Genomic DNA, 15291 nt, shown 5'->3' on the forward strand with positions numbered 1-15291 from the left:
AGCGACCCCCGTTATGGAGTGCCTCTTCACATCTTTGTTCCTTTTATTTTGCCATTCGTTCGGATTTGCATCCCATTTGAAATTCTACTTCGCCACTTCACATCGATACCTCCTCCGCCATGTGGCTTTTTTTTTGTGTATATATGTGTGTGCTCGTAGTGCTAATTATCGGTAGCGTTTGTCTACTTATCCTTTTAAAGCTTTTAATTTTTTGGTACTGCGATGGTGTTTTCCATTTGATTATGCCTACTACATGTGTGCCTAAATATACACGTATGAGCGTCGGCTCGATCACATATTTGAGCAATTAGTCGTTCACCTATTTGCGCTTATATTTTCTCGCCTACCTTTTTTTTCGCTCCTTCCAATTTGTTCATCTTTTGTTTTCTTTCATGTACTTTCGCGACCACTTAATGGTTCAGATGACGGTTTATTGCCGTTAGCTTTGTGAAGCTCCACAATATATGTACACGTGTTCAATGAAAAAAAAGAAAGAGAAAAAACTTCCATCAATAGTGTTTGCTCTCCTTTTCTTGGCCTCTTCCATTGGCCTGTTTTTTTTTTTTTTCCGTTTTCTCAAATTCGCATGGGCAATATTTAAATATATGTAGAATAAATGAAGCGGTCGATTTCTTTTTTTTTTTTTCCCTTTTTGAGAATAAAATAACTTCCAAGGGAAGGAAATAAGCCGAGCACATTTTGCTTCTTTTTTTTTGGGGGTTACACAAAATTGTGGTGCTCCGCACATTCCGTCGGCTCGGAAGAAAGGATTGGGTATATGCACTAAAGCGTAAAAATAGATGCATACATTTGCGTGTGCATAAATGTGCTGGAGTAATCTAGCAAAACTGAGCGCTCATGCAAGTTGCACCTCTTCCGTATGTCCACAACGACTCACCAACGTGTAGTCGGGCAGGTGGACGTCTCCCGCGCCTAACAACAACCCACCGTCCCCTGCAAGATCAGAGGGAGTTCTTAAATGTTAAGCAAATGACACTAACGCGTTTTTCCACTGTTGTTACGGAGTTCTTTTAATAATACCCATCTGGTGACATCCTTTCTCGTTACATGTATATGTCAATTTTGGTGGGGCAATAGAGCAATGAATTGGTAGTCCAAGCAGTTTCCCCTGGGCATCCGTTTCGGGAGGAAACTTTGCTACAGTGCACACATATGGAGCCCTCTATGAAGTTGTACTCTTTAGTGGAAGGTTGAACGAGCAAGCAAAAGGCGACGATGATGTTTATGGGAGACCCTCTCATGGGTATGTCCGCTTGGTTTCGCGTGCTTCCTTTTTCTTGTCCATTTGAACCGTTACACGTTCAACAGGCAAAAAAAAAAGAATAAGGAATCTCTGGGGAGGTGCTTCTTCGTATACCGATCTACCATACACTGGTAATTTCTGCATGATCAGTTTATGTCACCTCAAAGGGGGTAGCAATTTATTCTGGGGAAATTTAAGTTGTGGAACGCACAACTCTTGGACGCCAAGAGAAGCAAACTCCTTTGAGTATTCATGCGCCTACCGATGTTCACCTCAGAGGTATACACGTATATAGCTATATGTGTGGAGTTCTGTGCAGGTAGAACTATCCCTGCTCAGTGAGAAGGGAAACCTATGGACACAATATGTTTTTACACCATTCAACCCTGTGTCTTACTCAATAATAAGAAGTTAGACCGCAGGTGTGCACACATATTCCAGAGTAATCTTAAGTTGGAGTGTTATTGTGAATTATTTTTCCTATAAAATCATAGAGCTTCAGAAGGGAAAAAATATCATGCTGCACATATAAGAGGAACATTCTTAAGGGAATGTAATCATGTAAGATAGATTTTCCCTTACACATACTGCAGAATCCACACCCCTTGCGGCAACCTCCTGAATTTGTAATCTAAGGGAGAAAAATCCTGATGTGGCAGCATGTTTATACGTACGTACAGTTATGAACAGAATATGGTGTGTGAACGTAATGTCCCACCATGTTCAAATGCCACGGCGGAAGAAGCCTATCCTATGTCTTCCATGGTGACACGTGGTCGCGCACGGTCACGCGCGGTTACACGATTTTACGCGTGGTCCATATGGGGGTATTCCTGCCCCCTTCTTTCGGACCGGGGTAAAGTGCAGCTCATGGGAACATATCACCCATAGACAATGTCTCTCTCCTGTATAATGTACATATAAATTACGGGTACATAATTTACCTACAGTTTTATATACAATAATTGAGATTGGCAATGCACTTTTTATTTTAAGTGCAATGGGATCAACTTGCACCGGTTTCCATGGTCTACATGAGGGAACAAATTGTATACCATTATAAAATAACAATGGTGACTTGCGAGTGGAGTGCTCACATTGTACAGGCGCAGATCATTCATGAACGTACGCTACATACATTCATTCCCCTTATACACATATATAGAGGCAATATACCTGTGGAACTGCCTACATAATATATTTAACGTAAAACACAAATGTTATAAGTATTCAAGGAAGAGACATGTACACTTCCGCATGTGCATGTATTTCATATATATAAGAGGGGAGGGGGGGAAGTAACGTGCTTCCATGAAAGGTTATCATAATATATATGCAAAAATTCTTCCTGCGTACATAATTCAATGGAACCCCCCCCTTTCGCATTATATTCTACTTCCTTCTTATTTAATTCCATAAAAATGTACACTCCCCCTCCCTTCACTAAATATTGATGTATGTTCAAATTTAGAAGAGGGTGGGGGGGGAGAGAGGAAGGGAATTTATTCTCTGTGTGTATAAAGTATACTATATTTATATGTGAGCAATCTTTTTCTAATGAACCATACTTTTGGAACAGTAACAAAATAAATACTACATGAACAGAAATTCCTGCTGTTGTAGGGAAGTAAAAGTAAAAATTCCAACTCCCTCTATTTGCTCATATAGAAAAGGAGGGACAAGGAAATGGACGTCAAATTCTTGGAAGGTGTTCCACATTCTTCCTTCCCCTTTAATACTCATCACTGCATAAAATAAGGTAGGTGAATACATAAATAAGCACAGTGGTACATATGCATATGATCTTCCTATTTAAAGTGGGAAAAGTGGCCTCTCAGTACGGGTAAAATGCTTAAGGAAGGTGGGAGTACACCAAGTTCCTCATAGGCACAATGAAATTATTAACATATATGGAAGGGTGGGTCAAGTTCTACTTTTCCCTTATTATTAGGTTAAGTATTATTCCTTAGGGGGATGGAGCTCAAATAATGACTTCACGTGTATGGAGGTATTTTCCGAAATGCCCAATTTGAAATTATTGCAGCATGAAGAACAGAATATAATGCAGAAAAGTATATTTTCCTCGTTTGAAAATGTTAATCATGTCAGCTACATATTTGAAACAATAATTAGGGGGGAAAGCAAACTAAAATAAAATTATTCCTACTATATACTCTGCTACTATATACCTATATAGAACGCATGTGCATTCAAATTTCTTATTTGGGCAAAATAACATTTGAGTGTACAGAACAATCAGGCACAAATTATGTATTTGGGGAAAAAATTATGGGAAAATATTATAAATGAGTGGAGTAACATTGTAGTATACAATAATATATATATAAGCTGGAAAAAATAAATACTCAGTTCAGATCCCATCCTTTAAATTTAAAGAAAAAATAGAAGAATATATTAATGTAAAAAATGTAGTATGAACTAAAAGAAAGAGAAGGGGAAGAATGAAGCAGCTCAAATAGTATAGTACGTGCACATATTCCACATATTATTGTTCTTCACATATTCCCATACTTCCTCCTCCCATGAATACATATATTCAGTACAAAATATTAATAGAAACATAAGTGTAGAGGAATGAATGAAAGCACTTAATATGGGATAAATATAAATATTAAAGGAAGAGGATTTAATAGGAGTTTCGGGCAAACATAAAATATTTTTTAAATCTGAATAGAATAATTTAAAATTTTTATTTAAGGAAAAAATTACATTTTAAAGGAAGGAACAAATAAAAATAGTAAAAGGATAATAAAAAGCAGTATACATGATTATAATCAGTACAGTAATATTAAAGGGGGAAGCGGAAAAAAGACTATATGTACAGCATATAATAACACGCTATTTGACCTATCATCCATCTATTTAATAAATAATACTCTATATGAATAATACATATACATTTGTATAATACAGGTTCACAGTTAGTTATACACTATAAAAAAAGGAGAAATAAATATTTAAAGGAAAGGAACAAATTTTCCTACCTATTATTGCAGCATAGTCATAATAAGGTGTTAAGAATATATGGACGTACACATTCAAATTTAATAGGGAACCTAGAAATGGACATTAAAATAAATATGTTATATAAGAAATTAAATATAAAATATAGGAGCTCAGTATAAATTTAGGGGAAATGACGGTAAGAGTAAATGAAGGAATACTGTGGAGGGAGCACATAATGTACTACACTTTAAGTGAATATATATATTACAGACATATATGTGTACATATGAAGGAGCACCCCTCCCATAATTATTAACTTCATAGGCACAATGTTGGCGAGATGGGAGTTCCCAATCCCGGTACAGTCAATTTGAGAACGCAGCAAAGAAAAGTACATGCAATAGTAATTATAACACAGTAAAGAACGACTTAGAGAATGCTCTGAGGGAGCATGAATCAGTGCAGAATATGGTCCAGAACATTATGAATGTATGGTGCTATATAAATAATAAGGAAAACCTCTGGAGGTCTATATACTGTACCCATTTCTTTTACTGGCTAGGAAATACTTTGTTCAGCATATTAGAAAACAGTGCATCCGTCCCAGGAATTATGAGTACAATTTATAACCACCTAAACCAATGGATTCAGATACAAAGGTGCCCCAAAGTGTGTCCTCAGGTGACGGAGGAAGAATTCGGTAAATTAAAGGTATTGTACGAATTTACACAGGATTATAGGAGCTTCAGAGCAATAATCGATTTGAAGAAGATAAACTGCCTAGAACAGTACCAGGAATACCTGAATAGAGCGGACAGAACTGATAAAGAGCTGGACAACACGTGCACAATGCCCACGAAGACGCAGACACCTCTTTGTGAAGCACGTAGACAATTAATAAGTGGACACAATAGTAGGAGTGCAAAACTGAAACCCCTCCTGGGCCAGGTGAATCAGAAGCTACAGGAGAAGGGAAGGCAGGAAAAACAGAGTCAGTCACCGCAATTACCACAATCTTCGCAACTCCAGCAGCAGCAGCAACAACAACAACAACAGCAACAACAACAGCAGCAGCAACAGCAACAGGCTGATGTCGGTAGTAAAGATGGCAAAGGCGAACAGGGTCCAGTAGGTCCAGTTAGTGCACGTGGACCCGCAGGTCCACAGGGTCCACGAGGTGATAAGGGTGAAACAGGTGAAAGGGGTGATAATGACATGGAAGATGGGAGAGGTGCACATAGGCAAGCAGGTTCCAAAACACTCACTACCGATCAAGGAGTGGAAGGTAAGCAACCCCAAGCACCAGGATCCCCCGTTCTTCCAGCTCGACCACCTCCACCACCACCACCAAGAAGGCCCTCCACACCACGACAAAAACCTGTACTGGAATCAGCAACACAAGATCAGCCACAGCGTGGTTTGGCACACGTAACGGATGGTACAGGCACAACCTCTAACATCCCTATCATTCCGTCGGCAATTGGAGGAGGAGCAGCAGTGGCACTTCCGTTAGTTGGTTTCCTTTTATATAAGGTAAGTATAATTATGAGTGTGTATTATATAATATATAAACCATATATATATATATATATATATATATATATATATATATATATATATATATATAACTTAAAAACACATTTTTATCTATATAAGAAACATGAAATATAGAATAAAACTATATGTTATACATGGAACACACACAAACATTCCTTTTTCCTTCCTTCGTCCTTAGACCCCCTCCTTTCCTTCCTCCTCCTTTAGACCATTCCTTTCCTTCCTCCTCCTTTAGAACATTCCTTTCCTTCTTTCCTTATTCTTTATCCCTCATTCCTTTTTTCCTTCTTTTTTTATTCTTTCCTTCTTATTACTTCTTTCCTTCATATTCCTTCTTTTCTTATTCTTTCCTCCTTATTACTTTTTATTCCTTCTTATTCCTTCTTTCCTTCTCTCCTTCTTATTCGTTCTTTCCTTAGACCCTTCTTTTCCATCAATCTCTTCCTTCTTTCCTTTTCATTCCTTCTTTCCTTTTCATTCCTTCTTTACTTTCTTTTTTTCCCTTTCTTTTAGTATAAAACACTCTTCTTTAAGAAGCATAACCATTCTGGGGGAATGGGCAGAAGAGAAAAAACAAGAACATTAGAAAGAAGATTAAATGTGGAGAATGATTATGATTCTTCCTCAGCATACAACTCAACAACAGAGTATTCAAATTCAGAATCTGACTTAATGGAAGAGGAGGATGATGATGATACTACAGAATATTCTGTTCCTTATGTTAGGTAGTTTTTTAAAAGGAACTTGTAATAGAAGGAGGGAGGGAAGCAGGAGAAGGTTGTTCCCCTTCTTTCTTCTTTTTTTTTTTTCATCTTTTAAAAGAAGAAAGGAAAAAAGGGGTTAATGAGGAAGGTGGAAGGGTTATTCAATACAAAATAAAAGTACATAACAAGGAAAAGGAAAAGGTTGGGGGTGGGGAAAGCGTGCATAAATAGGAAAAAATGAGTGAATGAAAAATGTATCATATCATAAAGGGGGAGATATATATATATATTCTTCTTCTTTGTTTTTTTCACATTTTCACATTTTCCTAAAAATTTCGACTTTTAAATTGAAGAGGAGTGAAGGAAAAAGGAGAAAATAATTAGCATGTTCACATTATGCATGCTCACATAGAAAATGCATGTAATCATATTAGGGAGTGTGGAGTGTCGTGCTCTATAAATAATTGGGAATCATGCATAATATGGGGTCATGCAATATTATTTCTCCTTTCCTCTATGAATATATATATATATGTATGTGTGTATATATATGTGTTTTTAACGCAGAATATATTGCATAAAAAAAAAAAAGAAAAAAAGGTACATGTAAGATAAAGAACAAAAATCAATTGTTTTTTAAAAAAAGGGGGGGAGTGAGGGAAATGTGTATGCATACATTTTATATATATATCAATAAATCCTTAAGAGGAAGGAAAATCTAGGGTTAAAAAAGAAATATTTTTTCGAATCCGGAATAGAATAATTTTAAAATATTCAATTTTAAGGGAAAAAGAACACATATTAAAGTGAAAAAAATAAGTATATAAGTTAAAAATTTTTCACCTTAAAACGGATAAAGAATTTTTCACTTTGAAGAAGGAAAAGGGAAAGAAGGATCAAATAATAATAATGAAAGAATAATATAGTAATACACAAAAGCTCACAGAAAGTACAATGTTGTAAAGTAAAAGGAGGAAAATATCTTATACAGAAAAAAAAAAAATAATGAATGCAGTATATAATCACCAAAATAAATATGAATTAAAAAAAAAGAAAAGAGAAAATATAATGGGAGATATATACCTTAGGAGAGAAGTGTAAATATATAATGATTGTATACACATATGTTAGGATAAAATTTGTTATATAAACCAATATATTATAACAAGATAAGAAAGAAATGAGGGAGGTAGGAAAATTTTGTAGCAGTACTAAATGAACATGTGGTACACGCGGAATAGCGTATAGAATGTATTATACATTGAAGTATATATATATATGATATATAATATATATATATTGTGTGCTTCATTCATAGGGGAAATGTCCAATAGATGGAATCTCGAGTAAAATGTACGGAACGTTTAAGGGTACGAGTAGTAGTTATAGGCCGTGTAGTATGAATAAGAAGAATTTCAATGTGGAACTGGCAAGAGTATTAGAATTAAGTGAAGACGATGGAAGAGGTATAGTAGATGAAATTATGAATGGATGGTGTAATTTAAGTGAGCAAAAAGGCTGGAGGGGTCTTCATTGTCAATACTTTTATTATTGGCTAGGAGATAAAATATCGGAGGGGCTGCAGGATACCAGACCATTCTCAACTGTTATGGATGAAATATTCACAGTTCTGCAGGGATTAACTCCTATAAAAGAATGTAAAAATAGGTACTCAAATATTACCGAGGAATATTTCGGCCGAATGAAAGGATTATTTGATTATAAGAATTATTACGTGAACGGATTGCGCACCATGCAAAATAGGAGAAAGAATTGTACAGGAATATGTAGAGAATGTGTAAAGGAGGCTCATGGAGCCTATCGCACTATGATGTCCTATTGTACGAGTAGTAATGGTAATAACAGGAAGGAAGATTACTGTATCGAGTTCCTTGGCATGTTCAATGCGCAGGGTAGAGGTAGAATGGGTCAGATACCAGAGAATTTACTGAATGAACTGGGGCCTGAGGTGCCTACCAGGATAATTGTACAACAACAACAACAACAACAACAACAACAACAACAACAGCAACAACAACAGCAACAACAACAACAGCAACAGGCTGCAGTGGCCGCAGCAGCCGTAGCAGGTAAGACAGTTAAAGAAAGTAAGGTAGTTGAAGAAGGTAAGGACGATGAGAAGGATAAGGAAGTTAACACTGATTAAAAGTATTGTTACACAAAGAAAACAGAGAAAATACATACAGAAAAGAGGAACATGCACCCTGGTATACGAAGTACTTCCGTTTTCATTATTTTTAACTATACTTAAAACATTCCCCCCTTCCTCTTCCTATTTATTCTCAGGTCCAGGTCCGGAATCTGCCCCTGCCGAAACGGCTACTCCCGCCCCGGTTGGCACGCAGTCTGAACAGAAAGCTGAAAATGGTCACTCCAGTGACACTGAACTGAAATCTGATAATGCCGCTCAAAGGGAAGGGGATCAAGGTAAGGAAAACAAATATTGGCACTTCATCAGTTATGCACAGAATGTGCACTCATCATTTGATAGTTGAACCAATGCTCAATAAGAATATTACCATTTCATATGGCACCCCAACAACCTTCCCTCCCCGTTCTTCCTCTCTTATATACTTTAATTGTAGGTCCTGAGCACGCTGATAGTCAAACTCCAAGCACAGGTACTGACACACAAACAACTCTTTCTTCCGATTCCCCTGCAAGTTCAGAAAGTTCCTCGAGCAGCAGTTCCAGCTCATCAAGCTCCAGCAGTAGTTCCAGTTCATCCAGTTCTTCCGTTGTGGAGCCTAATGCTGCTGCCCTTACGGGGAGTATCATTCCTATTGCTGCCTCCTCGACAGTTGCGTCTGTAGTATTCGGGGTCATCTCCTTCCTTTTATATAAGGTACATATAACATTGAGTAGCATAGACGTACATATCCGTTTATAATATTTTTTAAAAGGGGGGGAAAAAAAAAAAAATATATATATATTCATCATTTCTGTTGTTCAAAGTGCACACATATGTATTACATATATGCACAATAAATGTATATATGGGTGATACATATTTTTACCATTCGTCCTCTTTTTCTTTTTTTCCTTTCAGTATAAAGCACAACTCTTTAGGAGGAATGACCATTCTGAGGAAGGAAGAAATAGAAGCAGAAGAAAAAAAATAAGTCCATTAGAACGAAGGTTGTATATAGAAAATGAATATGATACCTCAGCATACAACTCAACAACAGCAGCATATTCAAATTCAGAATCTGAATTAACGGAGGAGGAGGATGATGATGATACTACAGAATATTCTGTCCCTTATGTTAGATAAGTTCTTTAAAAGGAACCTGTAATAGAAGAAGCGTGGGCGAAGGGAAGGTTGTTCCCCTTCTTTCTTCTTTTTTTTTTCTTTTTTTAAAAGGAAAAGGTTAAAAGGATTTAATGAGGAAGGAGCGAATTTATGAATACAAAATAAAAGTACGTAGCAAGAAAAAGAACATTGGGGGTGGGGTGGAAGGCAAGAGGTATATATTAGTGTTTAAAAGGGGGGGATCAGAATAAATTGGGGGTCATGCAAGTACATCATGCTATAATATTTCTCCTTTCCTCTATGGATATATATATATATGTTTTTTTAACGCAGAATATATATGCATTTAAAAAAAAAAAAAAAAAAAAAAGGTACATGTAAGGTAAAGAACAAAAATAAATTGTTTTCAAAAAGGGGGAGTGAGCAAAATGTGTGTGCATACATTATATATATATATCAATAAATCCTTAAGAGGAAGGAAAAGTCTAAGGTCTAAAAAAGGAAATATTTCTTAAATCCTTAATAGAATAATTTTGAAATTTTTTCACGTTAAAGGAAGGAAAAAGAATTATGTACTTAAGGGAGAAAAGAAAAAAAAAAAATAATAAGGAAGAAAGGATGAAATAAAAAATATACACCACATACCACAGTACCATGAGTTCTTTCCTGAATTTACCATTCTTCCTCCATACCTTCGGGTAACTACATGACCAAACAAGGACAATAATAATTTTTTCATAAATATGAAGATTTAAAGAGATCATTTCACAGGTTCCTTCCTTATTTTATGAATATATGTGTTCAGTATGCAATATTCATAAGCACATGAATGTAAAGTATGTTCACTCCAAATTCATAATTAAAGAAAAAAGGGAAAAAAATGTCAAATGAAGTAAGTAAATAACTAATGCAAGTACAATGCAATGTATATATAATGTATTGAATTGATGTATGTGCATATATAAGAGTAACACATACACCTTAAAATTATTAAATTTGTAGGAACAATGCCTTGGAAGGAACTATAGCTCACAGAAACGGTACTATGAGAAATACGATAATGAAGCAAAAAAGGGTTCCTGCACTGGGGAGTGCGCAGAGAAACAGGAAGAATTAAAACTTGCACTTACCGATTGCAGTGATAAAGAGGGGGTAGCAGAGAAAATAGCGAAGGTATGGTGTAGTATGAACAACAAGTGTGGAAGAACAAAACCACCATTCGGGGTTGATTGCTTTACTTTCTATTATTGGCTAGGAGGACTTCTATCCGGTTGTATAAAGGGGGACGCAGATTTTAAGGGTGCTATGGAAAATATGTGCACTTTAATGAAACACGCAGACGATACGAGAGGACAATGTCCTGCTATATGTCCCAGTGTAACCAAAGAACAGTTCCAAGCGTTAAAAGTACTGCACGATTACATTAAAATATATGGAACTGTTACACATGGGAAGATTAGTGCAAAGGCATCATCCGATACAGCCTGTGGGAAGTACCAGGTGGAACTCGTTAGTGCATATGTAGATGGAGCAAGATGCATAGGGAAAGAAGACGGAGACTATTGGCCTGAGTTCAATAGAATAATGTACACAGGCGTAGTTAAGGATCCTCAACGCGCAAGGAACCTACTGGAGAGCTTGAAGGGTCGGGTAAGCACTAAGACCAATGAACAAAGACAGGTACTTGCTCGCGCGGAACAACAGACCGAGGCCTTAAGTAATCAAGGTAAAAAAGCAGAAGGAACTCCTAACCAAGGAAAGAAAGTAGACGATGGAACACGCGAACCTGCAGAAGGTGAATCACGTACAGATGGCAGAGAGACACGTGCTACACAAAGTGAAGGAGGTAATACACTGCAGGGAGAACCTGCACCCTCGTTGTGTGTTAATGCTATAGGGTCCTATTATGCGTGCACATGCTAAAAACATTTACCTCCTTTCCTCCTTACTTACTTTTTAGGTGTAGGTGAGGAAGCTGGCGAAGCTCCTAAGGAAGCGGAAGCCGCTACTCCCCCTGCTGCAGATACTCTAGGAAGTGCTTCTGTACAGGGAGCACAAACTCTACCGGCAACAGATAGTAACCATGGAACAAAATCACTCCAACCACTAGTAGCTGAAGGTGCAGGAATCAGCAGCTCATTAGTTACAATACCAGCATCAGCAACGAGGCAATTAGGAGCAGATGACGAGCATAAAGGTCGAACAGCAGAAAGTGAAACAGGTGGTTCATCACCCCTTACTACAATTATCCCTTCCACGGTTGCACCAACAATAGGATTAGCAACTGTTGCATTCCTTTTATATAAGGTTACAATTATAATTATTACAGGAGTACAAATAATAATGTTTGGTACAAATATTTTCCTCCCTCTTCTGAGCAGTTAATGTTAGGGAATACGGTAATATATAGCTTCTATATATGGTTCCTTTCCTGCTCTTCTTTTTTTTATTCAGTATTCACCATTGTTTTCTCGGAGAAGTAACTCCTCTTCTTCTAACAGAAGAAAAAGAAGAGAAAAATCCAATGAGCGGAACTTAAATCCTGGATCTGACGATTCTAACGAATATTTAACAAAAGACTCGTCATTTGATTCAACATTCGATTCAACAGAATATTCTGCGGAGGATGAGTCAACAAATGGTTCCGTTTCATATACTACTACAACATCTACCATCAGAAGAACAACAAATAATAGACAGGGAAGAAATAATATAAGTTATCAACGTATGTAATGTCCACTCCTTAAAGTTATGAAAACCGTATAGCGTATTCTGAATTACACACTGTATGGAATGTACCGCTTCTTAAATTATAATTAGTACACAATGCCCTTCCAAATTATTATAATATACAGAATTTCATATGTAAAATGAATGCTGTCATTACACGTACAGTGTGCACATGAATAATATTTAATTAAGAAAGGAAAAGGAGGATAAAAGGGAAAAAAATATGAAAAACGAATCCTTCCCGCAACAATTATGCAGGAATTATAGTTTGAGACAAAAACTGTTACTATAAAATAAATGGAATACATAAGTAGGAAGTATTAAGCACAAGGCAATAAAATTAAATAGAACATATTTAAGGAGAACATAAATAAAATTTATAGAAAAAGAGAAGGAAGAAAAAAAATAGGAAGAATTGCACACAGAATACAGTAAAATTAAAAGAAGGAAGAAATCGCAGTAATAAGGGGTAATATAACAATAAAACAACAAACACAAAATATAATATTTCGAAAATGAAAAAATAAAAGTATTCATGCAGAATCTGAATTTATAGGGAAGAAAATGAATGGGAAGTGTGCGTCACAACACAACACAACACGTGCCACTCCTGCCAAACTTACCATCATACCATCGTTCCTTTTCCGTTGTGTTCAATAATTAATGTACTTTTTACATATAATAAAAATATAAATAACACACAATTCCTATATGAATAACATGTAAATAACCCATGCATCCCTATAAGTAAGATTTGCCACAGATTATATTTTATAAAGGAAGAGGAATAAATACTTAAATAGATGATTATGAACCTAATACATAGCCTTGCAATGTGATTATATGGATGTGTGAGGAATTGAGGAATAAGTGTATAACTTTCCTGAAGCTAATAGAAAGACTAAGTACAAATATTAAGTACACAATGTATAAAGAGGTCTTATGCATTAAAAATATAGGGAAGCAGAACCAAATTAAGGGGAAAAATGACGGTAAGTGCAAATGAAGGGGAAGCGGGAAATGTGGGTTGAGTATGTTCCATATAATGTGTGAACATGTGAAAAATGTAATATAATGTACATATATATGTCCCATTTTCCTGCTAATTACATATTCGTAGGAGGATGGGGAGGGGGATCCATGTTTAAATAAATTACCTTCAAAGGAAATATATAAAAAATTAAAAGGGGGTCCGGAAGACTGTAGTAGTAGTGAAGGACTCTCCACAGCGAAAATAAAGATGACACTTCCGGGGGATTGTATAAAGGTGGAAACTGTTAATAAAATTATAAGGGCACTTTGCTATATAATGGGGAAAAAAGGAAGCAAGGAAGATGAATATTCCAAGGGATGTGAATTCCTTTATTACTTTGTGGGTGAAATATTGTATGGAGTATGTTCAGGTGATGACGACTTCAAGAACGCTAGGGATGCAGTAAGCGCTGCAATAGGTACTCATGAGACAGAATTAGGCAATTGTTTTAAGGTACATAGTGATAACAAAGACGAGTTCACCCGCAGGAAATTACTATTTGACTATTCTCAGGACTATGACTATATAAGGACAAAAATAAAAAAAAATGAAGAAAACTCATGTTTCGCACAGTATAAAACGTATCTGACGACTGCTGCAGGGGCATGCAATGGAATGCTAACTGCATGCCAAAACCCAGGGAAGAACTGCGGGGGGGATGGGTATTGTACCTTATTCAATAAAGTATGCAAAAGTACTACTACTGGTAAGGAAGCAATTCCAACACCATCAAACCTACTATCTCAATTGAATGGTGGTGGACAGAAGGAGGCAGCAACACAGGAGGACGTTCAACGAAGTCATTCCGCACGGGGACACCAGGAGGAAGATGGTGCTGGGGACATCACCACTATTGGTATTGGTGGTGCTGCTGCGGCTGGCCTTGCAGCAGTTGCATTACCATCAATCGGATTCTTCCTTTACAAAGTAAGTAGAATTTCAATTATAATGTACAATTACAGTTACAACTAGGAGAAAAAATATAGGAACAGTATAACTAATACGTGCATACACACATGACATAATATAACATATATGTATATATATATACCATGTATAGATATATAGATATAGTTATATATAGACAAATATATACATGTCTACATATATATAGAAAATACATGTATATATGTATATATTTATACATATTTCTACACCACTCGCTTCCTTAAACCCCTTCATTCTAACCCCCACTCCTTCCTTAGTATACCAATTTATTCTCAGGACTACCTGGAACACTCTCCCCCAAAAGAAAAAGAAGATCGGCCATCTCTAACTTTGACAACACATCCAACAACGATGACACCTCAAGTTTCAACTCAACGTATGATTCAACCGACGTTTTGACAGTAGTATCTACAACAGATGGATCTACCCTATATAATGGTAGGTCACCAACATCCAGAGGAGAAAGGACAAATAATAATGGACAACAGGAACAGCAACAGGTACAGAGGAAAAATATAGCTTACCACCGTATGTAGAACATGGAATGTAATGGCCTTCCTTCTCCTTCAGTAACTACACGAACCTGCAACGTGTTAAATGCATTACCAAAGTGCCTTGTGCAACAGAGTGTATATTTTCTATGCAGTTCAGAAGAAAAAAAATAATAATACAAGGAGTGAGCAAAGACGGAGAAATATTAATTACCGTAAGACCATTGAATTAATATTCCCTTCCTCAAGCATTCTAAGGACGTACGCTTTTTTTAAGTCCACATTGCCACAGAAAATATGCTATAACACAGTGTCTGCAAGAA

Source organism: Plasmodium coatneyi, chromosome 4 (assembly GCF_001680005.1).
Source record: "Plasmodium coatneyi strain Hackeri chromosome 4, complete sequence".
Classification (NCBI taxonomy): Eukaryota; Apicomplexa; class Aconoidasida; order Haemosporida; family Plasmodiidae; genus Plasmodium; species Plasmodium coatneyi.